The sequence below is a fragment of the Leucoraja erinacea genome, chromosome 3, assembly GCF_028641065.1.
Source record: "Leucoraja erinacea ecotype New England chromosome 3, Leri_hhj_1, whole genome shotgun sequence".
In the NCBI taxonomy this organism is placed as follows: domain Eukaryota; kingdom Metazoa; phylum Chordata; class Chondrichthyes; order Rajiformes; family Rajidae; genus Leucoraja; species Leucoraja erinaceus.
Window position 1 is genome coordinate 67,892,822 of NC_073379.1, and position 27,271 is coordinate 67,920,092.

Sequence of the window (27,271 nt, forward strand, 5' to 3'; positions counted from 1 at the left end):
TTCTTCCCCTTTGTTTCACACTTCGTAACTCTTCCATCCATTTGCCTCACACCTTTTTTTGTCATCTCTGGCCTTTGTCCAACCATCTGCTTATCAACCCCTCTCCCTCGCCTGTGTTCACCTATTACCTGCCACGCTTTGTCCTGCCCCTCCTCTGCTAGCCTTCTTTCTCCCCCCCCCCCCCCCCCCCCCCCCCCCCCCCCCCCCCCCCCCCCCCCCCCCCCCCCCCCACCCCCCCCCCCCCCACAATCCCCCCCTGGTCTCAACCCAAAATGTTACCTATCCATGTTCTCCAGGGATGCTGCCTAACTCGCCGAGTTAGTCCAGCACTTTGCGTCTTTGTTTTCTAGGTTTAAGAAACTAATTAATTTACTCATTGCATCTCATGTTCTTAAATTCTATCTGAAAGTGGCAGAATTGAGTGCTTATAAAATGGTAGCATTTATATAGCGAGTTGAAACAACAAAATGAAATGTTTCCAATAAGTTTTCTTCTGCTGATTTGACATCAATATTGCAATCGCCCTTTTTTTTTAAAGTACTTATTTGTTAATTTGGTTTAGTATTGCTTTCCATAATTGTTGGCTCTGATGGAACGCAGGTGAACGTGCAAAAAGAAATGCAGTTATTACCAATTTTAGTCACATTGCATCATCGCTCTTCCATAACTTAGCTGAGCAGTTCCAGCCACCATGCACATAACAAATCAGAAGGAAACAATAGATCCATCTATTGTTTGGCAGCTTGCATTTGTGAGTCAGATCAATTCATGCGGCAACAGCAAACATTCTTACCAAGTGTTTGTGCTGTAAGTGACGCAAGCATCTGCTTTGACACAGATTTCCTTGGATACAGTTTCAGGCTCAGAACTGTTTTTAAAGTAATGCCAAAGACTCTAAACACAATTTCAATTATGCCAGGCAGTATTACTATTTTATCAGTGTCGATGTCATGCTGCAATATCTTAATTATTTGTTTCACAAGTTATAAATTTTAGGAGTAGAATTAGTTCATTTGACCCATCGAGTCTACTCCACCATTCAATCAAGACTGATCTAATCCCATTTTCCTGCCTTCTCCCCATAACCCTTGACCAGTTCTAATCAAGAATTTGTGAATCTCTTCCTTAAAAATATCCACTGACTTGGCCATAGCCCTCTGTGGCAATGAGTTCCACAGATTAACTACCCTCTGACTAAAGAAGTTCCTCCTCACCTCCTTTCTAAAAGAGTGCCCTTTAATTCTGAGGCTATGACTGGTCTTAGACTCCCCCAACATCCTTTCCACATCTGAATCTGAGGAAGGGTCTGGACCCGAAACATCACCCATTCCTTCTCTCCAGAGATACTGCCTGTCCTGCTGAGTTACTTTTTGTGTCTATCTTTCCACATCCACTCCATGCCTTTCATTATTCTGTAAGTTTCAATGAGGTCCCCACTTCACCTCCTAAACTCCAGCAAGTACAGGCCCAATGCTGTCAAACGCTCATCACATGCTAACCCACTCATTCCTGCAATCATTCTTGTAAAACTCTGGACCCTCTCCAGAGCCAGCACATCCATCCTCAGATATGGGGCCCAAACTTACTCACAGTACCCCAAATTATACTGTCCGAACTACTGACCAGCGCCTAATAGAGCCTCAGCATTACATCTCTGTTTTTGTATTCCAGTCCTCTTGATATCAATTTCAATTCCACCCCCTCTCTCCCCCCAATCCTCTCTGCCCCCCTCTCTCCCCACTCCTGCATGCTCTCTTCTGAAGACAATGGCTATCTTGCTGAGAATTGGGGCAGCACAGTGGTCCAGCTACAGTTGCACTCCCACAGCTCCAGTGGCATGTTCAATCCTGACCACCAGTACTGCCTGTGTGGAGTTTGCATGTTCTACGTGTGAGTTTCTTCCCTGTGTTTAGTTTAGTTTATTGTCTACCGAGGTACAGTGAAAAGCGTTTTGTTGCATGATAACCAGTCAGTGGAAAGACTACACATGTTTACAATAGACCACAGTGTACAGATACATGATAAAGGGAATAACGTCAGCGAAAGAGAAAGTCTTGTAAAGTCCGATTAAAGATAATCCGAGGGTCTCGCCAGCGCTTCAGCTTCCTCCCGCCACCCAAAGGTGTAAGTTGCCCCAGTAAATGGATGCTTTATGGATGGTGCAGATTTAGTGGGCAGCAGGGCCTGTTTCCATGCTGTTTGTCTCTATGACTTTATTTCATATCGCACACTGCTGCAACCTGGTGCTAATGGCCTGCCGAAGTGGTCATTATCAACTTACACACTAACAGTATTTCTCTGTGCACTTTCCAGCATTAGTTTAAGGCCACCATTACCATTGGAAATGTTGCTCACCAGTAATATGCACAGAAATGCCATTGAATGCAGGAAACTGTACGTGCAGTAGCTGAGCTCAGCAGCAGGGTGGCTAACCCTCGACCTCTCGAACTTTGTATTCCAGGTATTACTTCCAGCTGCAGCCCAGTAGATCGTAGATCTTTAACAACCTTCACCTTTGGTCATACATTGATCACGACTCGTGCATCATTCCAGTGATTCAATGTCTCTGTAATAGGGACTTACGGCATGCACTGGGAATCAGCCCAACTGCATCCAGGAAAATCATTAAATGGTTCTGAGACTGATTTATTTGTCAGAAGGTCAGAACCACACAAAAATCACAACTAACAATTTAGTCTCAGCTTGGGGCATGTGAGTTAATTGCAACATGGTGCTGCTGTGCTTCCCTCAAGTATCTTGTGTAACTACTGTCTTTTAACCACAAAATAGACAGCTTGGTACAAGTAGACTCCATGTAGCTAACCATTGCTTTGAGAAAGAGTTTTACATTGAGAACCATTACTAATTTCTGTCTTTGAAGTTTTTGTGGTGCCTCTTCCAATAAACTAATTAAGTTTGGAGTTATTATATTATTGGGTTCCTAACCTATTTTCCATTTTCTTTGCATTTTTGGCTTACACCTTTCAAGTTACTTTGAAGGCAAGCTCCTGATATCCACATTCACTGCTAAATTCTCGCAGAAAGCTCTTGTGTGCTCTGGGTGCTAAACTGAGAACAATCTTATAGTTCATTGCACTCGCTGATCTAATTCACTCCTTGTTTGGTTTTAGTTTAGTTTAGAGATGTAGCGCGGAACTAGGCCGTTCTGCCCACGAAGTCCGTGTCGACCAGTGATCACCCCATACACCAACACTATCCAACACACTAGGGCAATTTACAATTTTTACCAAAGCCAATTTACTACAAAGCCAAAAACTGTACGTTTTTGGAATGTGGGAGGAAACTGGAGTTCCCGGGGAAAATCAATGTGGGCACGGGGAGAACGTAGAAACTGTGTGCAGATAGTGTAAATTGCTCATTCTAAGCTTACCTCCCAGTCTAGTTTCAGTCAAAAATCACTGAATCAAGCACTTGAACAACTAATCTTTATTTTGACAAAGAGCAATTACAGTTCAGCTACTGTATCTATCCCACCAGGGTTTCGATCCTCGTATCTGCCTGATCAAGCACTCTAGGCCTCTCTCAAACAGAGACGCTCCAGAAGTTCAAGTCAAGTCAAGTTTATTTGTCACATACACATATGAGATGTGCAGTGAAATGAAAGACCCCAAGCGCTCTCCCAGAAGATCGACGCTGGACCTTGTGGTAGTGGACTTTTATATGTCCCGGGACGTAGAGGGGCCAAACCACAGGGGGGTGGTCTCTTAATAATACAATTACAGATATCGATTAGCCCCATATGTAACAGACATTTCCCTAACCCAATAATACAGCAGCTCAATACATAGTATTCAAACAGGACTTCTCAAGGAAGCCAACTTAGAAACATTTACCCTGATCTGCAAGAAACCCAGATAAGGCTCAATACCTCATCCAATAAACACTTGACAAAGTAGAACTCTGCAACATTATTTACAATTATTTACAAGGTGTATGTCTGGTTTGCAGCCATCCAATCCATTCTATACATTTTGCACCTAATTGATAGGGCCTGCAGATGTTCTTATTCTTTTCTTGCAACTTGTATCTAGGCTCTCTACACACTGGCAGTGTACCACTCTGCAGCTTGTCCCAGTTCTGCAGAGAGCAATTCCAAATTGACCAAATCTCCCAGCAGCCCTGAAGCTTTACCCCATTTTAAAGTCCTAGCCTCTCCAATGTAACCAGGATTAACATTAGCACCCGTAGTCAGGATCAAACCTGGGTCTCCGGTGGTGTAGGCAGCAACTCCACCACTGTGCCACCCCAAATATGGAGCACATCACAAATGTGCATGTCATCTTTGCTCAGGGGCCATGCTAATCTTCTCTGTATCGTTCCAATAATTTGAAGCCAGTGGAGTAACCAAACTGGAGTTTAACATCAACCACAAAAGTGTGAAGTAGATTTATGAAATAGTAAAAAAAACCCTGCTATCAGCAGGAATATAATGAAAGAAATGCTTAGCTGTGCCCTTGAGAGGCAAGTAATAAATAGTTCAGCCATTGCACTAAACAATTACGTCAGCAGCATTCTCATTAGGCAGCTCCCGAGGCCCTGAGGCTTGTTGGGATCCGAGGGAGCGATGAGATGTGAGGAAAGCCTAGTGCAATATGTGCGGGTCCTGCCAACTTCACCAGCAGGACCTCATTATAAATGATTTACTTTTGGCCCACAAGCGGCAGCTGGCTGGTTGCCGGCTGTGCAAACCAGGGACAGGAGAACGACAAGGGAGCCGGTGGGGTTACCTTCCAGGGTTGAGGGTGGGCCTTGCAGTGGGCACCATTGTTCCCGTTGACACGCACAAAGAGCCTTGCAAAGCACTTCTCTTCCTGAGGTGGAAACACCTGCCTCTCCCTGATTGCTGGCGTTCCTGAGCACCGGTCAACCTGTGTGGCACTAGTTAAATTTAATTCTGTTCCCAATTGAAAACACATAATGAGGCCTCCAGCGACATGAAGTGTCGATCACCATCTTGGAAATGGTAGCAGGAGCGTTGAATTAGAGATGCCCATTAATAAAGTCCAAGCTGCCATTACGATGACCTCCCTGACATCACGGGAGGGTCAGTGCAGAGATCCTGTCTGTGTTAATACAGAGATCTTTTCCCTTTGACAGAACATTTGGTGCAAATAAACCCCACATTTGAACAAATTCCACAAGATGTTTGGAGTTAAATCGCATGGCTTGCCAACCCATCCTCCCCTCCCCATTGGAAGCTGGGGCATAATTGACTGAACAAAGTCTGCTGACAATTATGCAGATGAAACAAGCCATCATTTCTTGTGAATGAAAAGATTTTAATCATTTATACTTTTCACAGACAAAACGACAAGAATTCCGATCAGGCCTGCTGCCAGAGAGAACACTTCATTTAGCTGCACAGCTAACTCAGCACAGATTGAGAAGCAAACCTGATGCTATTTGGATAGCTGAGCTGCTCTGCCATGGTTTGCAGAACCATCAGGGTAGTCAAAAGGGCGTGAGCCACTCCCACCGGTAGCTAAGCAGGAAGGGCATTGGCAGTCTCAGTGCTGAACTGTACCCCAATCCCCGTTCTATGTTGAGCTAACTCTTCTCCCCACATTGGTCTCACCATCCGTGCATTGGGATCTGCATCAGGGTTTTTCACTGCACTCAAATATCCTGCAGCTGCCATTACAGTCAATGTTCAGAGTCTTCAGGGTGTCATGATCAACGGGGAAGAGTTAGGATGTCTATGGACATTCAGCAGTACTAAACCAAGTCTGGGATCATGGAGGCTCCTTCAATGTCATAATGGTGGACCCTTCACCAGTATCAGGATGCTACAGCCGGCATCCACGGGGACCGACTATGGGAGTTAGTGTGTTAGAGGGGACGGGAGCTTGGAGCTGTGGGGCTGGGGGAAGGGGTGGGAGAATGCTGAGAGGCCAAGATCTCAATCAGTGGGAGGCTGCGGAACTGTGAATGGAGCCATGATTGTGGCCAGGTAGTTGGGGAAAGGGGATCTCCTCACAGTACAAGGGAGGCTCAAGGTTTCCGTCTCATGCTCAGACGACTGTTCCCGACCCATAGAGTATCTTGGGAAAACACTTTGACACTAAATCAGCAAGAGGCTCCCTGCTGTTAGTGGCCTACAGCGGCTCCTAATTAGGTGGAGAGTAGAGTGGCATTGACAACCGGATCATTCAAACTATACACATATCTAAAACCAGCGACGCAGTGCGGCAGATGACAGAACTGCTGCCGCACGGTGCCAGAGACCTGGATTCGATCCTGACCTTGAGGGCTGCCTGTGTGGAGTTTGCACATTCTCCCTGAGACCGCGTGGGTTTTTTTTTTTGCATGTTCTGACTTCCTCCCACATCCGAAAGACATGCAGGTTAGAAGGTTCATTGACCCTCTGTAAATTGCCCCTAGTTTGAAGGGAGTGGATGTAAAAGTGGGGCAACGTACAACGAATGCAAATGGGTCGTCGTGGACTCGGTGGGTTGAAGGGCTTGGCTTTCATTTTTGTATCTTTCAATCTTCAAAGGATGCACCGTCTACATTTCCTTTAGCTGACGCCTAACCTCACACCCCACCCTCAGCTCTAGCTGCTTCCAGGTGCGACAAGTTAAAATTGGAGCCAAGCTATCTACAGGATGGGATTGGTAGTGGTCTTCCCCATGCCCATTAGTTGAAGTTTCAACGCTTTGGTTCATATACAAAGAATCCCATGTTCCCTTCAATATGCAAAGTACCTGCAGGTCCCAATGAGACTCTATGATGAAGACACTTTGCATTTTGGTCCTGAATGGCTGACCTCTTATTTGAAGATTGACAATCCTGCTTCCAGTCATACCTAACTGGAAGAAGCATCATCCCTGTGTGTCCCTGAAGAATTTTGAATGTTTCAATGTGATTATTTCTCATTCTCTAAAATCTAGAAAGTACTTGCCTAATGGGCTTAACCACTTCTCACAGGATAAGTATCCCATCCCATCCCATTATTCAATCCGGCAACACATTGGTGCAGCAGTAGAGTTGCTGCCTTTCAGCACCAGAGACCGGGTTCGATCCTGACTATGGGTGCTGTCTGTATGGAGCAGGTACATTCTCTCTGTGACCGCGTGGGATTTTTCCAGGTGCTCTGGTTTCCTCCCACTCTCCAAAAACTTGCATGTTTGTAGGTTAATTGGCTTTGGCTCAGTGCCCTTCCTTAACAAAAGAGATGTCAACATTTACCTTATCATTGATATCACATTTGCAATAAGCAGATTAGAGTCAAAACTCTTTTTTTCCACATTCATTTGTTGTTTTTTCTTTTGTTGCACCTATTCTCTCAAAGACTTCACATATTCAAGGGCCAATATAGTTGAATTATCATATGCACCAGGAACAGAACAATTAAATGCTTGCTGTAGCTTTACAGACCCATTCATGTAATAACATAACTAATAAATATATAACAAATCAATAATACTTAATTTTAATAATCAAAATTTTAATAATTTGTAATACTAGACGACCAGATTTAGTGCAATCTTGCCATTGAGTTCCCATGGATTACAGTTGCTTTATTTGGATTTAACCTGTCTTGAGGGGAGAGCAGTTCATGACTGCAGATTGACTCGCAGGGATTGTTGGCAACAAGTTTTTCCCCTCCTCCCTCCTCCTTGTCCTTCGGTGTCTAGCACTATACATTGTTGAAATGTATCTGCAAGACCATGGCAACGGTGATTGTAAGAGACAATCCCTGGTTCTTACAATGGGGGAGCAGACACAGGGACATTCCAAACATTTGCTCTTGGGTCTGGCCAGGAATGTGCCCTTAGGCTTCTGAGCATATCGGCACCTATTGTAAGCAAGAACACTGAATTAACCCATTATATGCTTAGTCAGATGGTTTCAGTAAACAGAAGAGAATTTTCATCACAACTTAAGGAATTCCATTAATTTTTTGAAGTGCTTATTAAGATCTTGGCTTAAGTAACTGACCTGGTCATCTAAGGTGGATAAATGTGAAATTCACAGGCTGTTTGTACCACAAGCAGCCAACGCAACAACAGCCTGAAGTTTATGCTGACGTTTGACACAATGATGTAAAACATGCTCCACCACGTCACTGTTTGTGTTAAGTTCCCAAACACTTAAAACTGCATGACCCCATTTAATTAAATGTTAATCAACTTTTGGTTCCCTTGGCATGAGGTATTTTTCGGAATCTTATTGTCCTTACAAAAGAGTGAAAGGTTCGCCCCACACGCCTACTTCCATTGTGCCCGAGATCTCGGGCATTGCTGAATGAAACTCGCATTTCTCAGACCACACTTGGAATATTGTGAGGAGATTTGGGACGCATATTTGAAGAAGAATGTGCTGGCGTTGGAGAGGGTCCAGAGGAGGTTTACGGGAATGATCCTAGAGGTAATTAGGTTAGTGTATGAGGAGTGTTTGATGGCTCTGGGTCTGTACTGACCCTCTGGAGTTTAGAATGATGAGGGGAGATCTCATTGAAACTTACCGAATAATGAAAGGCCAAGATGGAGTAATTGTGGAGAGGATGTTTCCAGGAGTGGGAGAGTCTAGGACCAGAGGGGCAGCCTCAGAATAAAAGAACATACCTTCAGAATGGAGATGAGGAGGAATTTCTACGGCCAGAGGTGATGAATCTGTGGAATTCATTGCCACGGAAGGATGTGTCATTGGGTATTGAGTATTTTTGAAGCGGAGATGGATAGGTTCTTGATTAGCAAGGGCAACAAAGGTTATGGGGAGAGGGCAGGAGAATGAGGTTGAGAGGGAAAAATAGATCAGTCATGATCGAATGGCAGAGCATACTAGATGGGCTGAATGACCTAAATCTACTCCTGTGTCATGATATTAGTGTGTAGATAGTGTTTATTTCAGCATAATGCAATCGAATGCTCACCATAAGATGCACAGGAACCAAGCAGCTTAATGCCTGTTTTACCCAGTCGCTTTGTACGAGGCGATTCCTCAAAAATCCTGCATGCTTTAAAGTGAATTGAAAACTCCCGTTAAGTGATCTATTTACTTTTTGGAACACTTTAATTAACTTTCCTCCGTGAACTGTATTGTAACCAGCTGCTTCCTGAGATTTATCATTGCGCTGAGTGCCAATTGTGTGTAGTGAGAATCCCCTTCACCAGCTCATTTTGTTCATATTCAAATTGAGACAGTGCCCGTGTGGTGCAGGCTCTTCATACTGAAATCCGGGTTCACCTGAGAGGGTATCACTCTGTGGAAGCTTGCCATTGCGATATGCAGCTTACCTTTTTAACTCTGTTCCTGCTGCAGCTTCGGTTTGAGGGAGGGACCCGATCTTTTGAGGAAGGATCATGATTCTGTGGCTATCAGAATCAAACTCTCGACTGCAGTTGATGACAATCTTGCTCTTGCTGTAACTTGTGACCTCACAGATCACCTTATTGTGTCTCTGAGTGTGGTCGTAGAAGGCTGACCTTCCTGCTGGCTGCAAAAGACCCTTTGCATTTACTTTACAGAGTTCTAGTTTAATTGCATAATTTAAAAAAAACCCAATATCTTTATAGAATTGCATCTGTTTTGCATTTACTCTGATTAGGGGTTAGCCTTGGTTAGTTTTTGCAGGGAGTCATTTCTGACTCCCACTTGCAGATCTGTCTGGAGTTCAAAAGAAAAGGTTTGACTTTTTTTTAACAAAAGTGTCTTCAGTCTGGAACAAACTTAAGAAGCTGCAATCCTTTGGCAGGATCTGCCAGACACTGAGCTCACCCTGGTGGTTACCTTCCCTTTTCAATGTCCTCGAGCTACTCACAGGTTGATTTGTTCCCAAGGCCTATACAGCTGTTGCACAGATGTCACCAGTTTGGTTTTCTTTGCAGATTGCATCCTGTCTGTCTCGTGTTTGTACTGCATCCAAATCAACTGTTCAATCTCCAGTTTGTTACAGCAAAAGCTTTCTTCAAGAGACCTGTCGGAAGTCAACGGTTTGGTGTTGCATTTTGCAATTTCACTTTCTGGGAACTTCCATCATTGTAACAAGTTACATTGACTCCCCTGTTTTACTTATCTACCTTTATTCTTTCTTTTCTCCTCCCTACTCACTGGAAAGCACAAATGCAGGTTCTATTGGTACCAACTGTTTCAGGGGAGCAGCACTCAATATCTCCTCCCCTCTCCCCATGTCCAAGATCTGCTGGGCGAATGAGGAGTGATGATGGAAGGTTTGAATGATAGTCAGAGTCATGATGGCGGAACTGGTAGGGAGGTGGAGACCTCAGAAGTGAAGAGCAAGGGTCGGTAGGTGGGTGACCCAGGGTAACGCCTCCAGTGTCTTCAAGGTCAGATGCATGAGGTGCCTGTGTGACACAAATATGGCTGGACGAGAAAATGGATATCGGATCACAGTAGATCCAGTACCCTGCTCCAGTGCATCGAGCGCATGAGCTGTCCAGACTTTGAATAATGGCACCAAAAATGGCGGCGCCTGCATGTGTGATATATGCAAAAAAAAATTTACTGTGCAGTTGCATATGTGACAAATAAAACACCGTTAGACAAGTCAGAAAGCTCCTGTGATCCTTGCAGCCTCATTAGGAAGCAGTGAGTTTCCACAATTATTGTTGAGATCTGTCCCTGATTAACTTGCACTCAGCCCATATCCAGCTCCTTCCTCCTGTCACCATGTCCCTCCCGCCGAAATACATCCAAGCACTATAAAATGGTTAAAGCTCGATTCCGATGGTCAGTCCCCTTTTATGTCTGACGACAGTCCAATCCTATTGAAACCAGAGATTCTTCTGAAAATTCTTCCTGAATTTCAGCTAAATAAACTTGAATGTCACGTCATTGGAAGTAGCAGAAACATCTCTTCCTACTCCTGTTCCCCTGAATATCCATGGTCATGCATTTTGTATCCAAGGGCTTTGGACACCAGATGAGAGCGTGGATCCTGACTAATGAGTGAAGCTGCAGGTATTAACAAGCTGGTTCTCCTCAGCATTTACTGAGAATTGATCATAGGATTGTCCATGCTTGAAGAGTCAAGGATGTTTACTTGTTTTTTGTACCAGCAATAGAACAATGAAATTCTCACTTGCTGCAGCCTAGCAGGTCCACTAACATAATAACACACAATAACTATACAATACCTAATAATGCATCAACTTAATAGCCAGTGTAAAACCGAAGTCCACAGTGCAACCAAAACAAAGCCATAGCTGATCATATTTGGTGAGTTAGTGTTGTGTGGTGTTCAAGAGCCTCGGGGTAGCTGTTTTCAGTCTCTAATACCTTCTTTCTTTGCTTCTGGATGTTTGAGTTAACAAACTAGACTGTGATGCAGCCTTGTCAGTATGCTCTCTACTGTACACCTGTAGAAGTTTGATGGAGTATTTGGCAATAGACAAACCCTCCTCAAGTTTAAGGAAGTCAAGCTTTCTTTTTGATTGCTGGGCCCAGGGCACAGTTTCAGAGCTGCGCAAGCCCAAAAACTTGAAGTTGTTGACTCTCCACCACCGTCCCATTAATGAATACAGGTTACATGGATCCACAACTTACCCCTCCTGAAGTCAACAATCAGCACCTTGGTCTTGCTAACATTGTTGTTCTGTGGTTCGGTTGTTCAGTTAATCATTGCCTTAACTAGCTGAACATTTGTAGGACCTCGGCTTTTCTTGGTATGAAGTCCGTGCATCAAGAATTAACTTGTGGATTGATTAACTGGTGTTATTCAGTTTGGTTATTAACTTTTTGTAATCTTTACGTACTGAATCCACTCCATGAATGGTACCAAGAAGGTAAATGAACAATAGAATTAAATTTCAAATAACTAAGTGAAACAATAGCTTTTACAAATGAAAAACAATTGTAGTTTTACATTAGCACATTCTTGTGAGATGATGAGGAAGGGCTTCGATCCAAAACATCACCTATCCATGTTCTTCAAGGATGCTGCATGACCTGCTGAGTTACTCCTGCACTATGGGTCCTTTTGTGTACTAACCAGCATCTGAAGTTCTTTGTTTCTATTTTGATATTTTAGTTCTTTATTCTTTTGGATATTTTGGCAGATGCTGTGTTATCTTTCCAATAAGCAGATTCATTGTTTGCAAATTAGATTCATATTTTGACTGTTCCGATTTAAAAATGAAAGTTTCAAGAAAATTACTTCCACTGCTCTGACCCACCTCTATGAATAATTGTCTCCTTGTTTAAGAAGGAACTGCAGATGCTGGAAAATCGAAGGTACACAAAAATGCTGGAGAAACTCAGCGGGTGCAGCAGCATCTATGGAGCGAAGGAAATGGGCAACGTTTCGGGCCGAAACACTTCTTCAGACTTCAGACTAATTGTCTCCTTGTTGTTGGAGGAAGTTCAGGGCAGAGAATGCCCAAGGAGAGGGTTTTTGCTGGTCATTTTCACTCCAGGGTGTTCACTCCCACCCAAGATAGACACAAAAAACTGGCCTAACTCAGCGTGTCAGGCAGCATCGCTGGAGAGATGGAATGGGTGACGCTACGGGTCGAGACCCTTCTTCACTTAGACCACTGGGGCAGACAGTGAGCTAGTGCAGGCAGGTCACACAGTAAACTATGTACTTTACTGGAAACACTTCTCTTTTACAGAGTCTATTGAATAAGTGTTGGCAGCAGCAAAACTCATGGACAAAATTAGTCATCTTTCTCCACATAAAACCATGACTATTCCCCTTGCAAGTTACAGTGAGCGTGGAATAATTGTGCAAGACAAATTCAGTGTGTAAAAGTATTTTCAATCACTTCGTACAGTAAGGTCTCCACTTGTGATTTCTTATAGAATGATTTAATTATCTCCATCCTGACTAGGAATGGTGGTATCACCATCTGCTGCCATTAAAAAAACAAATAAGTCAATAATGAAGCTGCTTTATGCAGGTCCCAGGAATGTGCCTGGCAGGTTTTGCCTGGTGGGAAGGATATTTTCTATTTCCTAAAGTAAACTTTATTCATAAAAAAGTATACACACAAAAGAAAACATTGCAAAGCTCTGAATACACTCTTACTGTTGGACTATACATTCAGTGTTGTTAGTTTTCTGCACAGTTAGCTTTTGTTTTGTACATAACACCATTGCCACTCATGTGGTTCCCTGGGGTGATACCCCTTCAGTTGTCCCCACCATACCCAGACCCTCAACGTCCAGCAGTAGAAGGACTTTATACTGTGATGTTTCCCCACTTGGTTGGTTCATGCCCAGATGTAAAATCTCAGCTTTCTGGTGCATGCTAAGTTTATATATTTTGTATGAGCCACTAGGAATGTTTGTCGTTTCATCCTTTTAAATAAATATCTTAATTTATTTTGCTATGCAACTGTGTTTCCTTTTGTGACTGAAGCAATGAGGGCAGTTGCTATCAAATGAAACCTGGAATTGGTATGATATAGATCTTGTTTACAAAGCATTTCCTGCATATTCAGCCAGCACTGTGAGCAATTGGTTTATTGTGCTTTGGGAGGTGTTGGAAAACAGCCAGCTTCTGAGTACAGTCAACATTTCATGCTCCTGCAATAAATGCGTCTTTGGTCCGGGATTACTGTTAGCAGGTTAACTGGGTGAAATCATCCCTTCTATGGACATAGATTAAAGCAATCACACTTGAGTTCCTGTTGACTTGAAGGCTGAATTTGATGTAATACTAGTTTCAGTTTAGTTTATTGTCACGTGTACTGACCGATGTTCAGTGAAATGTTTTTTGTTGCATGCTAACCAGTTAGCAGAAAGACAATACATGATTACAATCGGTCCATATACAGTGTGTAGATCAAGGGTTCCCAACCTGGGTAAATTTACCCCCCAGGGGGTAAATTTGATTCTGGAACTTAAAATAATAATGTTAAAAACAGTATTTTAACATTTCCCCTTTGTCAGTTGCTTTATTATGGTAGAAGTATAAACTCAAATTACTGAACAAAGCAGGGTGGGGGTAAATTTACTTTAAAAAAGTTGCCTGGGGTAAATGGGACAAAAAAAGGCAAGGTAGCTGCGGCTGCTACATTAACAACATTTAAAAGACATCTGTACAGTTACGTGGATAGGAAAGGTTTAGTGGGAAATGACCCAAATGCGGGCAAATGGGACGAGCCTTTGTACGACATTTTGGTCGGCATGAACAAGTTGGGCCAAAGGGTCTTTTTTCTGTGCTGTTCTGCCTTCTGAATCGATGACTAAATGAACAATATTTCTAATTATCTAGCCTTAATGCGAATCCTATTTTTTTTTAAATAGATTGAATTTATATTACTTTACTTGTAAATACTGGTTTAATTCCTCTGTGTGCTCAAGCATATATATTTCTACACATATATATTCCTACACATTTATATTTCAGTTAAGTTTATTAATAAAAATATAATCTGGAAAATCTTATTAGTAATAATGCGTTGATTAGCTTTGACTTTGCATACTTTAGAGGCTGGCTGTCTGTAGTGGAATGCCACTGGCTACAGTCCCTTCCTTAAGGGTCTGTCCCACTTGTCCGACCTAATTGCCAACCTCTGCTGAGTTTGCCCTTGACTCATACTCGCAGCATGGTCGCCACGAGGCCGTAGGCAGTGGCGGACTGGCCAGGGTGTCAGCTTGCCCGATGGCAAGTGGGCCCCTGATGAAGTGGGCCCCCTTTGTCTCCTGGCAACCAATATTTTTAGACCCAGTCCGCCACTGGTCGTAGGAGGTCGTGGGAGATCTTCGTAACTCTTCCTCATGCTCGTGAGTGGTCTCCGCATTCTCGTGGCCTCAACTTGATAAAAAAATGTCCACGAGTTCAATAGACGGAACAAAAAAAAGTTTTAAAAAAAAGAACTGCTGATGCTGGAAAGATCGAAGGCTCCAAGTGGGACAGGGGCTTTAATCTGCACTTCTGTTGGCTTTTTGCTGGTTTCAACAACTTCAGGAACTTTTTAATGCACTAATAAAACTCAGCAATTCACATATGGTAGTTAAGATCTGCTGTCACGACACTTGCAGTCACTCAATCCCTCAATCTGAAGCAAGGTCCCGAACAAAAAGTTGTTTGTCCATTCCCTCCACAGTTGCTGCCTGACCCGCTGAGTTCCTCCACCGCTTTATGTTTTGCTCAAGATTCCATCATCTGCATTTTTTTACATCCGCACTTCCACTCACTCTGTTTCTTTGTTCCACAGCTGAGACATTAATCAGAAACCCTTATACAGTGACCACCTGAGATCATAATAGAAGGTATAAAAGTCCAAAGATTAGCCATGTTTAGCCATTTTAGCTACTTCCTTTTTCTTGTCACTAAAAATCCACCCATCTTTAGTTTCCTTGTTTTGCAATCTCTTCCCGCACATGCCGTAAAAAGTATTTCTCATTTGGGTTGCCAAAATCCTTCTTGATGCAAAGAGCTAGCAGCCAACTTCTCACGATCAGAACATTTTACTTGATTGTCCAGTGAGAATCAACCTTCATTTGGAAAGTAAATGTCTTGAAACGGTATAAACAAGGAACTGCAGATGCTGGTTTACACAAAAAGACACAAAGTGCTGGAGTAACTTCTAGCTTCTTTGATATGAAATCTGCATGTAATGCAGGAGAATGTTGCAAGACTCACTTTGTTGCAGGCAGAGGAGTCAGTCACCTATTGTTCATTGCACTAAATTGTTATAAATGTAAAGAATGAACAGAGAGAATTTGTCCATTTCACAGACCATTCACTAAAGGGCCTGTCCCACGAGCATGTGACTCCATGCGGTGAGCGCGACCTAAAGGGCCGGTCCCACCAGCATGCGCCTGCATGCGGCAAGCGCGACCTAACGTGGTCGCTTGAGCCGTACGGCCTCGCGGGGCCGGTCTCACTTCGATCGCCGGAGCCGTATGGAGTTGTGCGAAGCTGGTCCCGACATCGCGCGGGGCTCCGAAAAACTGACCGTGTTTAAAAATTCCACGCGGCAACGGCCTGCCGGCCCGCAGCCGCCTCGACGTCCGTACGCACCATCTCGACGGGCATGCGCAGCCGCCTCGACGTTGTGTCACTCACTCGACTTCCTCGCGGCTCCCGCTTCTGGTTTGGTCGCGCTTGCCGCATGCAGGCGCATGCTGGTGGGACCAGCCCTTTAGGTCACGCTTGCCACATGCAAGTCGCATGCTCGTGGGACAGGCCCTCAAGTTCTTTCAGGATTTTGAATGTCAAAACTCAAAGAAATTGTGTCATAAAATACATGATATTCATATCCGACTTCAACCATTCCATCATTCATTAATTTCAATTCTTTCAGTTCCCAAATTTGATACATGCAAAATCAGCTGCATAAGATGATGAACAGTCTACATTAGATTCTTCAATTACACTTGAAATGCTGAGAGCAATGTTCTCTCATCTTACTTTTATCATTGAAAAAAATCACGAAAGCTATGTTTAACTTCTTGTGCATTGAAAAAAAAACAAAATCACTGGGAAAATGTTAATGTCCCCTTATCGGAAGCATCTAATCCTGCTGAAAAGTTCTGATAGTCAAGATCATCAGTGAAAAGTTCTTGCAATTCCGGTGCCATAATATTGGCAGTGATAGGTCTGTCCAGATGGTTCTTGCAAGTTTTGAATCTATTTTAAAAATTTGGCTGCGTTTTGTGACCACAGTCCAGACTAATGTAACCTGACTGATGAACAGCACCACAGTACGTTTCTCCAATTTCTGCTGCCGTCTCCTTGTGAGGTGCGCCCATTATTGTGAAACGGGAAACAATCTGACGTGTTTCTGATTTTCACAGATTTCTTCTGTTTTCCACATCCTGCATGTCCATTCACAGCTCCCCTCTCTTCATATTTCACAGAAAGTTCTTTGTGAACATAATGTACTCTGCCATATATTCATCTTTACATTTGTTCAGTTCAGTTTAGTTTATTGTCACATGTACTGAGGTACAGTGAAAAGCTTTTGTTACGTGTTAACCGGTCAGCAGAAAGACAATACATGATTACAAACGAGTCATTTATACTGTATAGATACATGATAAAGGAATAACATTTATTGCAAGGTAAAACCAGCAAAGTCCGATCAAGGATAGTCCGAGGGTCACCAAAGAGGTAGATTGTTGTTCAACACTGCTCTCTGGTTGTGGTAAGATAATTCAGTTGCCTGATAACTGCTGGGAAGAAACTGTCCTTGAATCTGGTGGTGTTTGTTTTCACACTTCTATACCTTTTTGTCATCATGGTATCTCAGCAGATCTGGGAACACCTTTGACATATTAATAAAACATGGTATTTGACATATGTTTGTTAAGTGGCAACTAAAGTTCAGCCTTCACGACATTTGCACTCCACGTGTATCTCCAAAGTCAAGTCATTAAACTGAAAACCCTTTCACAGTGGGTACTTACATTGGGATCTTCTTATTGATCACAAGATTAGAAATTGTTCAGCCAGAGCTGAACATACTTCTCGGCATGAGTTGTGCTTCTTGTACTTGTGTGTTGTGGTGGAAAGATTGGTGGAAACAGGGCCGCGACGTGAACGCTCTTTCCTTGACCCCTAGATTGGGATAGAAGATGTGAAAAACAAGAGTTTAATCATGTGAACATTTCCAATTTTTTTGGTAACTAAAAATCTGTCCACTTTTCAGCCACTGGTTTGAAGCTGTCTACCTAACACAATATTCTATTTTTACCCTTTCTATTTCTATTTAAGAGTTAAGGGCCTGTCCCAATTAGGCTATTTTTAGGCGACTACATGCAACTAGGTTGTCGCCAGGGTGTTGCCTGTATGGTTGTGGGTAGTCTGGTGTTGGTGTTGAATTTCTTCATGTATACTATGTTGTATTTTTATTAGTGTGCTGCAAGGACATCTGAATTTCCCCTGAATAAGGGGATTAATAAAGTCTAATCTAATCTAATCTTCTCAGTCGCCCAAAGAGTCGTAGCGTCTTTCTGGTCGCCACTGGATTTTTAACATGTTCAAAAATGTTCGGCGACAGTGGGTTGACGCCAATGAGCGTAGCTTGACTTCTCCTGACGTAGGTTGTCGCCAGGTGACGTAGGTTGTCGCGGATGCTGACTTCGATGAATTCCATTGGCGACTACCTACGTCAACCGGCGACTGAATAGTCTTCAGTTGTCGCCAACAGGGTCGTAGCTTGTCGCGGGTGGACGTAGGTTGACTTCGGTTGTCGTAGGTGTAGCCGTAGGTGGACGTCCTAATGGGTCTCCGGTTGTCGGTAGCTTGCCATAGCTTGACGTAGACTAGGTGGTAGGTTGCTGTGGTTTGTTGTAGACATTGTCGTAAGGGGGTCCAGTCCCCGGTTGTCGTCGCCTGCTGTCACCCAAAAAATCGCATAAGTGGGACAGACCCTTTAGGAACTAAATTTGTGTGCGTGCGTGCCTGTGTAAGCATGTGCAGCAGAGAGCAGTGCTGAACTACTATTTACCTCTTTGGTGACCCGGATTATCCTTGATCAGACATTGCTGGCTTTACCTTGCACTATGCTTGTGCGTGTGCATGTGCATGTTTGTGCACATGCCTGTAGGTATTTGTGTGCGTGTATGTGTTTATGAGTCTGTGCCTGAATGTCAGAATTTGGGCTACCACAGAAATGTGTCTCCATCCCTTTTTGTTTCATGGCAGCATGCAAGCCATGATCTAAACAATGGTCTACAACAGAGCCATTCTAGGTGAAAATCCAGGTTAAATCAGGCTGCATCATTGTTCCAACTCTCCTTTCAGCCTTACTCGCCGCATGCTTCACCTCATGTCCAACAGACTTCCCCCAGGAGTTGAGCTAATTGTCGGAACTAACTGCTCAAAACAGCAGGCCAGGACCAAGGCAGTTGACCTGCAGTATGCAGAAGATCACTGAGGAAAATGAGGGATTTGGATCTCAATATCAACAAGACTGTCCTCCACCAACGGAATGCACCATCCTCTGTTCCACTGCATAACATTCCACTATAATAAAAGTTTGTTGATTCAAGGAAAGCTGTTTGAAACCTGGCACTAACCCCATGGTCCAGTAGATGACATGTTTCCCCCTTCTACTATATGCCCATGATACCCGGGTTAGCAACAACAGGCACCTAAAGGCACAAGATGGATACTGCCAACTCTGGCTGCACTACATCCTCCGCATTTACCAGAAGGATAAGCGAACCAATGTCAGTACCGACTCCTAGATCAACACCTCTGTAGTTGAGGCCATAATTGCATGCATTTGATACTGTTGGATAAACTGCATTGTCACCAGACACCCAAAGTGGAGAAGGGTCATTCAGATGGTATTGGGATCGGGAGCACACAGAAGCCCTGTGTAAACAGGAAGGATCACATCCCCACATGCCTGCCCTGTCAGCCTTGTCTTGTAATGTGCCATAATTCATCCGTCACCATGGGATCTACAAAACCAGAATGGAAGTAATTCATCCTAAACGACCTATGAAGAAGTATGTAAGAAAGAACTGCAGATGCTGGTTTAAATCGGATAGACACAAAATGCTGGAGTAACTCAGCAGGACAGGCAGCATCTCTTCAGAGAAAGAATGGGTGACGTTTCGGGTCGAGACCCTTGTTCAGACTGAAGAAGTATGCTATGTGCGTGCATGTAGTGTGTTTGTGTGAGTGTATGTGCAGCATATCCACAATCACAGCATTGACTTTACATCATGGAGTCACAGCCTTTGGCAATGCAGGCACGGTTCATCTGCTCAGCAGTCAAACGCACATTTATTTTGAATTTTAAAGAGCAGCTGTTCAACTTGGGTTTGGCATTCAGAGTGCCTCATTTGTCTCCTGGATTGTTCTGCCTCATCTCCTGGAGATTTATATTTCGTTCTGGGAGACTTGGACAATCCGGGAGATAAGAAAGCCTCAGGAGGCACAAGAGAGATTTTTTTTTTTCTTTTCCCAAAAGAGATTGAAAATACAGCAAAGCAATTTAGAAATATGTTGCCACAGAAAGCATTTTATCGGGCTGCATCACAGCACGGTTTGGGAACAGCTCCATGCAAGAGCGCAAGAAATTGCAGAGAATTGTGGGCGTAGCCCAGACCATCACACAATCAACCTCCCTTCCATTGACTCCATTTACACTTCACGCTGCCTCGGCAAGGCGGCCAACATAATCAAGGATAAGTCTCACCCCTGTCACTACCTCTTCCCCCCCGTTCCCATCAGGCAAGAGGTATAGAAGTGTAAAAGTACAATTCTCCAGATTCAGGGGCAGATTCTTCCCAGTATTAACAAGCTATCAACAACTGGAAAGCAGTCCTGAGCTACTATCTATTTAGATCTACTATCTCATCTATTTAGATCTGGACTATCTTTAATCATACTTTACTAGACTTAATCTTGCATTATTTCCTTAATCATGTATCTGTACACAGTGGATGGCTCGATTATAACCATGTATTTCCGCTGACTGGCTAGCACATAACTAAAGTTTTTCACTGTACCTCGGTACACCTCACAATAAATGAAACTAAACTAAACTGATATGAAAGTCATGGAGGTGCTGTGAAAAATAACTGTAGGTGATCAGAAAACTGTCCAAATAGTTCATTAATTGTTTTAATAATTAGGATGTCAGATGAGTCATTTTACTGCGAATAAACAGAATAGGTTGTGTAAGCTAAAGGAAAATGAATTTGTTACTTTCGTGTGCGTGTGTGTGTCTATGTGAGCCTGCGCGTGTGGAATTGTGTGTGTCTTGCTTTGTGTGTAAAATTATTCCAAAAGTCTCTAACTCAGTGAGATGTGGTTATAGGACTGATACAGATATCTGAATGGGCGAATATGCTCAATTATTTGTTAATATTTAAATATATTTTAATTATGTGTTCAAGGCTGAGCCTTGGGTTTCACAGCTAGGGGCACAGTTACCGTGGGAATCCTGTTCCACTTTGCCAGAAATCACTTGGGCATGAGCAGTTAACTTATTCAACCCTCTACACCTGGATGTGTTGGATGAGAATGCCAGCAGTGAGTCCCGGGAGCAGGTCAGCTAATACCGACCCAATGATATTCCAGACACCGCTATAAGGGGCAGCAAATATTTGAACTGGTGCCTTATCTATAACATAATTAAGACACAAGCCAGAATACTGGCTTTCCCACAATAGAAGGAAGACTCAGAATTGTCAAGGGAGCATTGTGGTTTGGAAATATAAAGAAAGGCCCAAAATCAGGACATTTGATGTTTTAAGAAATTGCAGACTGCAATCCGTTGAGAATTTAAAATTCTGAGAGTTGAGGGGAGGTAGAGCAGACCACTCTCAAATCACCAGCATTGTGTGGGTGGAATGGACAATGAGGTCTGGGCTGATCGATTCAAAACTGATTTAGATTTATAACAGGAGAGCAAGAAAATGCTCCCAGCCGGGAATGTCCTGTGACTGGAATCCATATCGTGGTTGACAATCGGGATGGGATTTTATGGATTGATGAAGCAGAGGAGTCAGAGGATTTATTGCGACAGCACAGTTCGTTCACATGCCGGCATAATTGCTGACAGGAACTGGTTTAGGTGAAATGGACATTTTCCATATTGTGTTACCATTTATCCAAGTTTGCTTAACTACTTTTCATTATAGCTGTTGGTTAAAGGTTAGGACTGGCTTCTCCATGACCATTTACTTTGTTGAATAAATATATAAGCCACTCCAATCAAATATTAGACATGCACTGGTCAGATGGGACTGTTGCTGTGGCTGGCCTTATGATTAATTGCATTCCAAAATTCGGTTGAAAATGTAGTGAGAGTAAAAGAAGAAATAAACAATAGACAATAGGTGCACGAGTAGGCCAAACGGCCCTTCAAGCCAGCACCGCCATTCAATGTGATCATGGTTGATCATGCACAATCAGTACCCTGCTCCTGCCTTCTCTCCATATCTCCTGACTCTGCTATCTTCAAGAGCCCTATCTAGCTCTCTCTTGAAAGTTTCCAGAGAACTGGCCTCCACCGCCCTCGGAGGCAGAAAATTCCACAGACTCACAACTCTCTGTGTGAAAAAGTGTTTCCTCATCGCCATTCTAAACGACTTACCCCTTATTCTTATTCTGGACTCCCCCAATATTGGGAACATGGTTCCTGCCTCTAGCGTGTCCAAACCCTTAATAATCTTATATGTTTCAATACGATCCTCTCTCATCCTTCTAAGTTCCGGAGTATACAAGCCCAGCCGCTCCATTCTCTCAGCATATGACAGTCCCGCCATCCTGGGAATTAACCTTGTGACAGCTTTTTAAATATAATGATCAGACAGGAATTTTCAAACCTTCTCAACCCAATATATTATAGACCACCCCTATTAAAGCATTGGTTATTGGAGCTATTAAAATGATAAAGGGGGACCTGATGTTTATTTTTCCTATTTTGTTTCACGGCCTTTACTGGTTTGGATGGGTGATGGCACTCACACCCAGCTCTACCCAGGTCTGTATAGAGCTACACAGACATTAGGCTCATTGTGTACAAATGTGCCTGAAAATACAGGCACAGGCTTTGGAGATTGTGTGTGAATTCCAAACCACTGGTTACATATGCACCAGAATGATTTAGGCGTTTAGACATAGTTGGCATATGAACCGCAAAATTAGCAGTGAGGGCTGTGGGATATAATTTCTGGGTTCACTCAAAACGAGAGCAATCTCCAGCCTTTCCACTGAAGGAGGATTAAACAATGCAAGATTGGCGTACTGGGGGACTGGAATTCAATCTGTTGGTTCAGTGAAGGTGTCAACCTTAAATGCAGCTGTGTGGGTTTAAATGTACATTATCTCTGCTGACAGTCCTGGGGGAAGCGTTGCCTGGTGTGAGGTCTCTTCCTTCAGGATGAAACGTGAAACTGAGGACCTGTCCCACTTTGGCGATTGTCAGGCACCAGTTCTAATGGAATTCACCTCTGACACCTGGCGGTGACCTACGACAGCACCTACGACAAACTACAACAGCAAAAATTGTCGCCATCGTGTTGGCAACATTTATTCAACATGTTGAAAATTTTACACCAGTCGCCTGTAGTCACCCAAAAAATTGCCTAAGTGGGACAGGCCCATTATTTACACACACATAAAGGTGGATGTAAAAGGTACACCTAAACGAGGAAGGGAGATGTCCTCATAAGTTCCAGGTCAATACATGTGCTCTAATAACACACATTGATTTCAGCTCCGCCTATAACACTGTCATCCTAACAGACTGCGGTCTGTTGGTGAGGAAATCCAGTGTCCAATTGCAGAGGGAGGTGGAGATGCCAAGTCCGCTGAGTTTGATGATCAAGCTGGCGGGGATGACAGTGTTAAAGGCGGAGCTGAAATCAATGAACAGCAACCTGATGTAGGTGTTATTGCTGTCCAGGTGGGTCAGGGCAGAGTGTAGGGCCGCCCATATGGCGTCCTCTGTAGACCTGTTGGTCCGGTAGGCAAACTGATGGGGGTCCAGTGTGGGGGGGAGGCAGGCTTTGAGGTGAGCCAAGATCAGCCGCTCAAAGCACTTAGCAATGGCAGGGGTGAGTGCCACTGGGCGGAAATCGTCGAGACTCCCTGTGGCTGATTGTTTGGGCACTGGCACGATGGTTGATGTCTTGAGGCAAGTGGGGGCAACACCCTGGGCCAGTGACAGATTGAAAATGTCAGTGAGGACTGGGGATAGTTGTCCAGCACATGCCCTGAGCACCCGCCCGGGGATGCGATCAGGGCCAGCAGCTTTGTGCTCATTCACCTTGCTCAGTGCATCTTGTACAGCAGAGGTGGAGAGACTGAGGGGTTGTTCATTCGGGGGTGGAGCAACTTTGGTGGCTGGAGTTTTGTTGTCCCGGTCAAAGCGAGCATAGAAATGGTTTAGCTCGTCCGGAAGGGAGGCGTTGTCTGGGGGGGGGGTGTTAACTTTCTGGTAATCAGCAAGGGATTTGATTCCTTGCCACATGCGCCTGGGGTCGGAGTTGTTTTGGAAATGCTCCTCAATCCGCCGTTTATGATTGAGTTATTTTTCAGATTGGCCCTGGATGAGCTGTATCCCTCAGCATTGCCAGATCTGAAACCAGATCTGAAAGCGGCATCGCGAGCCTTCAGCAGGAGTCTGACCTCCCTGCTCATCCACGGCTTCTGGTTAGGGAAGGTCTGTATCTCTTTGTGGGTAGTGACGTTATCAGTGCAGAATTTTATATAGTCCAAGACTGTTGAGGTGTATGAGTTGATGTCCACTTGGGAGGTGGACTGGGTAACAAACAGACTCCAGTCTGTTTGCTGAAACTGCTCCTGTAAAACAGAGACAGCCCCCTCAGGCCAAACCTTCACTGTCCTCACGGTAGGTTTCACCTGATTGCAATCAACATTTATAGTGTATTGATATAAGGGAATAACGTTTAGTGCAAGGTAAAGCCAGCAAAGGACAGCCAGTCAAGGTTAGTCCGAGGGACTTCAGAGGCACTGCACTGGACCTGAAGAATGTTGCTGAGCAGAGAGATCTGAGTGTACATTGCACTACTCCTGCACCGATTGCCGATTGACCCCAAGATTCCTCTGTGCATGAATGCTGTTAAGTGTCTTGCCATTAATTGTACATTTTTCCGTTACATTCGACCTCCTGCAACTCATCACACATGCTCAGATTAAACTCCATCTGCCATTTCCCCACCCATTTCTGTAGATTATCTATATTCTGCTGTATACTGTGAACGCCTTCCTCACTGTTGTACTTAATGGTGGAGCAGGCTTGAACAGCCTAATGGCCTACACTTTTTTATATATTCTAGGTTAAATGTATGAATATAGCTTTCTCGATTATCTATATCTGCTGCTAATTAAATGGCCTCGATCATTTCACTTTCCCCCCCTACTGATGGTTTCACTCCCTTCACTCTAGAAACCCCCCTAAAGCGCTATTACAGGGAGACAATTCTGCTTGAGCAATCCATGTGGATTTCTTACATTACCAAACCTTGCTTCCGTCTCTCCTTGGGGCCGGATGTAATCATGTAGACCTTTAAACCTAGAAGGACGCCTTCCTCACTTTGTATATATTTGGAGGTTAAATTTATACTAAGCGAAGGAATGGCTATTTATATTTCTTTACTTAGTTTTTTTTTTTTTTATCCTCTATTCTTTTATATTTTTTTTACCTTTCCCCCCCGACTCCTCCTCACCCCCCCCCCCCCCCCTCAATCTGCCATTTCCCCTTTTATTCCCATTTCTGTAGATTATCTAGATTCTGCGTATACTGTGAAAGCCTTCCTCACTTTTGTACTTAATTTTGAACAGCCTAATGGCCTACACTTTTTTATATATTCTAGGTTAAATGTATGAATATAGCTTTCTCGATATAATTCTGTATATATTTGAGGTTTTTGCTAAATTACTGACCTTTTCCACTCCTTTCTCTCTATTGGGGAATTTATTTGCAAAGGCGTTTAAGCTCTTACATCATTTTCTTTGTCCTACTGATGGCTTTCCTCACCAGAACAATTGAAGCAAACTCCAATAAGCTGAGGCAGAGTAAACAAGATGGTTCCACTCCACTTCACTTCCTCATTTGCAGAAGGAAGTAAGTTGTAAAAGCTCTATTTACAGGGAGGTACAATTCTGCTTTGAGCAATCCATGTGGATTCTACTTATCATTACCAAACTTGCTTTCCGTCTCTCCTTTGGCCTGGCATGTACATCATGTAGACCTTTAACCTATGAGGGGAACACCTTTGACGGTCCAGCACGGTGAACTAGCCTGGAAGTTTAGATTGCATGTCATCCAAGGTGAGCTAGCAATTTGGATTCAAAGCTGGCTTTGTATAAAGAATCAAAGGATAGTTGTGAGTGGTTGCTTTCTGATTGGAGGCTTCTGACTAGTGGAGTGTCACGGGTCACAATATAGTTAATATGGTCAGTAAATTTGCAGATGACACCAACACCGGTTTTACACAGGACAATGAGAAAGGATATATAAGTTTACAACTGGTTCTAGATCAGTTGGCAAGGAGAGCCAAGGAATGGCTATTGGAATTTAACTCTGACAAGTGTGAGGTGTGGCACTTTGGTATGTCAAACCAGGGCAGGACTTGCACAGTGAATGGTAGATCCCTGAAGAATGTTGCTGAGCAGAGAGATCTGGGTGTACAGCACATGCTTCCCTAAAAGTGGTGAATCAGGCGGACAGTGTGGTGAAGAAGACGTATTGTGTGCTTGGCTTCATTGTGAAGGAGTTGAGTGCCAAAGTTGGGACATCATGATGCAACTGTATAGGTTGTGGTGAGACCACACTCGGAGGATAGTGTGCGCTTCAGGTCGCCCAGCTATAGGAAGGATGTTAATAAGTTGGAAAGAGTGCAGAAGATATTCACCAGGATGTTACTTGGCCTTGCAGGCTTGAGTTACAGGGAGAGGTTAGATATTTGTTGGAGTATAAGAGGCTGAGGGGTGACCTTCTTAAAGTGTGACCTTCGGAGGCTAGTCTGTATGTGGATTGAGCTGTCAGAGGAGGCTATACACGTGGAGGCAATTACAACTCTTTTTAGACATTTGGACAGATCCTCTGTAGTGGGAGAGTGGTAAATCTTTGGCACAGAAGGCTGTGGAGGCCAGGTCAGTGGATATATTTAAGGCAGAGATAGATAGATTCTTGATTAGTACGGGTGTCAGAAGTTATGGGGAGAAGGCAGGAGAATGGGGTTAGGAGGGAGAGATTGATCAGCCATGATTGAATGGCGGGGTAGAATTGATGGGCCGAATGGCCTAATTCTGTGCCTTTCATCTATGATCTTATGACCTAGAAAGGAAGGGCTATGGATCAAACGCAGGCAAATGGGACACGGCCAATATGCCGTTGTTGAGCATAGACAAAGACCAGTTTCTGTGCTTTATGACTGACTTTATGACTATCACTGTCAGTTAGCCAATATCGTACTTGTCAAAATTGGCCATTTTATGTAGTGACCCATATTATATCTCTGTACATATACTTGTAAATAATCTCTCTAACTCGGATGTTCAAACTTGAGAGCAGCTTCTTCCTCACAGCTATCAGACTCCTGAACCACCTCTCTCATGGCCCCTTCTCAGAGATGCTGCCACGCCTGCTTAATCTTAACTTCACCTCTTTCGCTTATTCGGTTACCCACTTTAAATTTTCCTTTGCAGTACTTAGATTGCACCACAATCTTGTTGTTTTTCACTAATCATTGCATTTTTTGTTGTGTTTGTCATTACTGGTTATATTATTATTTACTCTGCGATCTTCATGTGAACAAAGAATATCGTTGCACCCTGGTGTATATGACGATAAAATAATCAAAACCAGAAGCACCATCCATATTTATACAAATGGAA

At 43.6% G+C, this 27,271-nt stretch overlaps 1 protein-coding gene and 1 non-coding gene across 8 annotated transcripts in view; one reads left to right on the forward strand and one right to left on the reverse strand.

The window, feature by feature from the left end:
- Positions 1 to 27,271, forward strand: part of cdc42se2 (CDC42 small effector 2) — a 182,906-nt gene that overhangs the window by 51,265 nt on the left and 104,370 nt on the right. The window lies entirely within an intron of this gene.
- Positions 4,267 to 4,374, reverse strand: LOC129695977 (U6 spliceosomal RNA). The gene has a single exon (XR_008723263.1). It is a non-coding gene; the product is annotated as a U6 spliceosomal RNA (small nuclear RNA).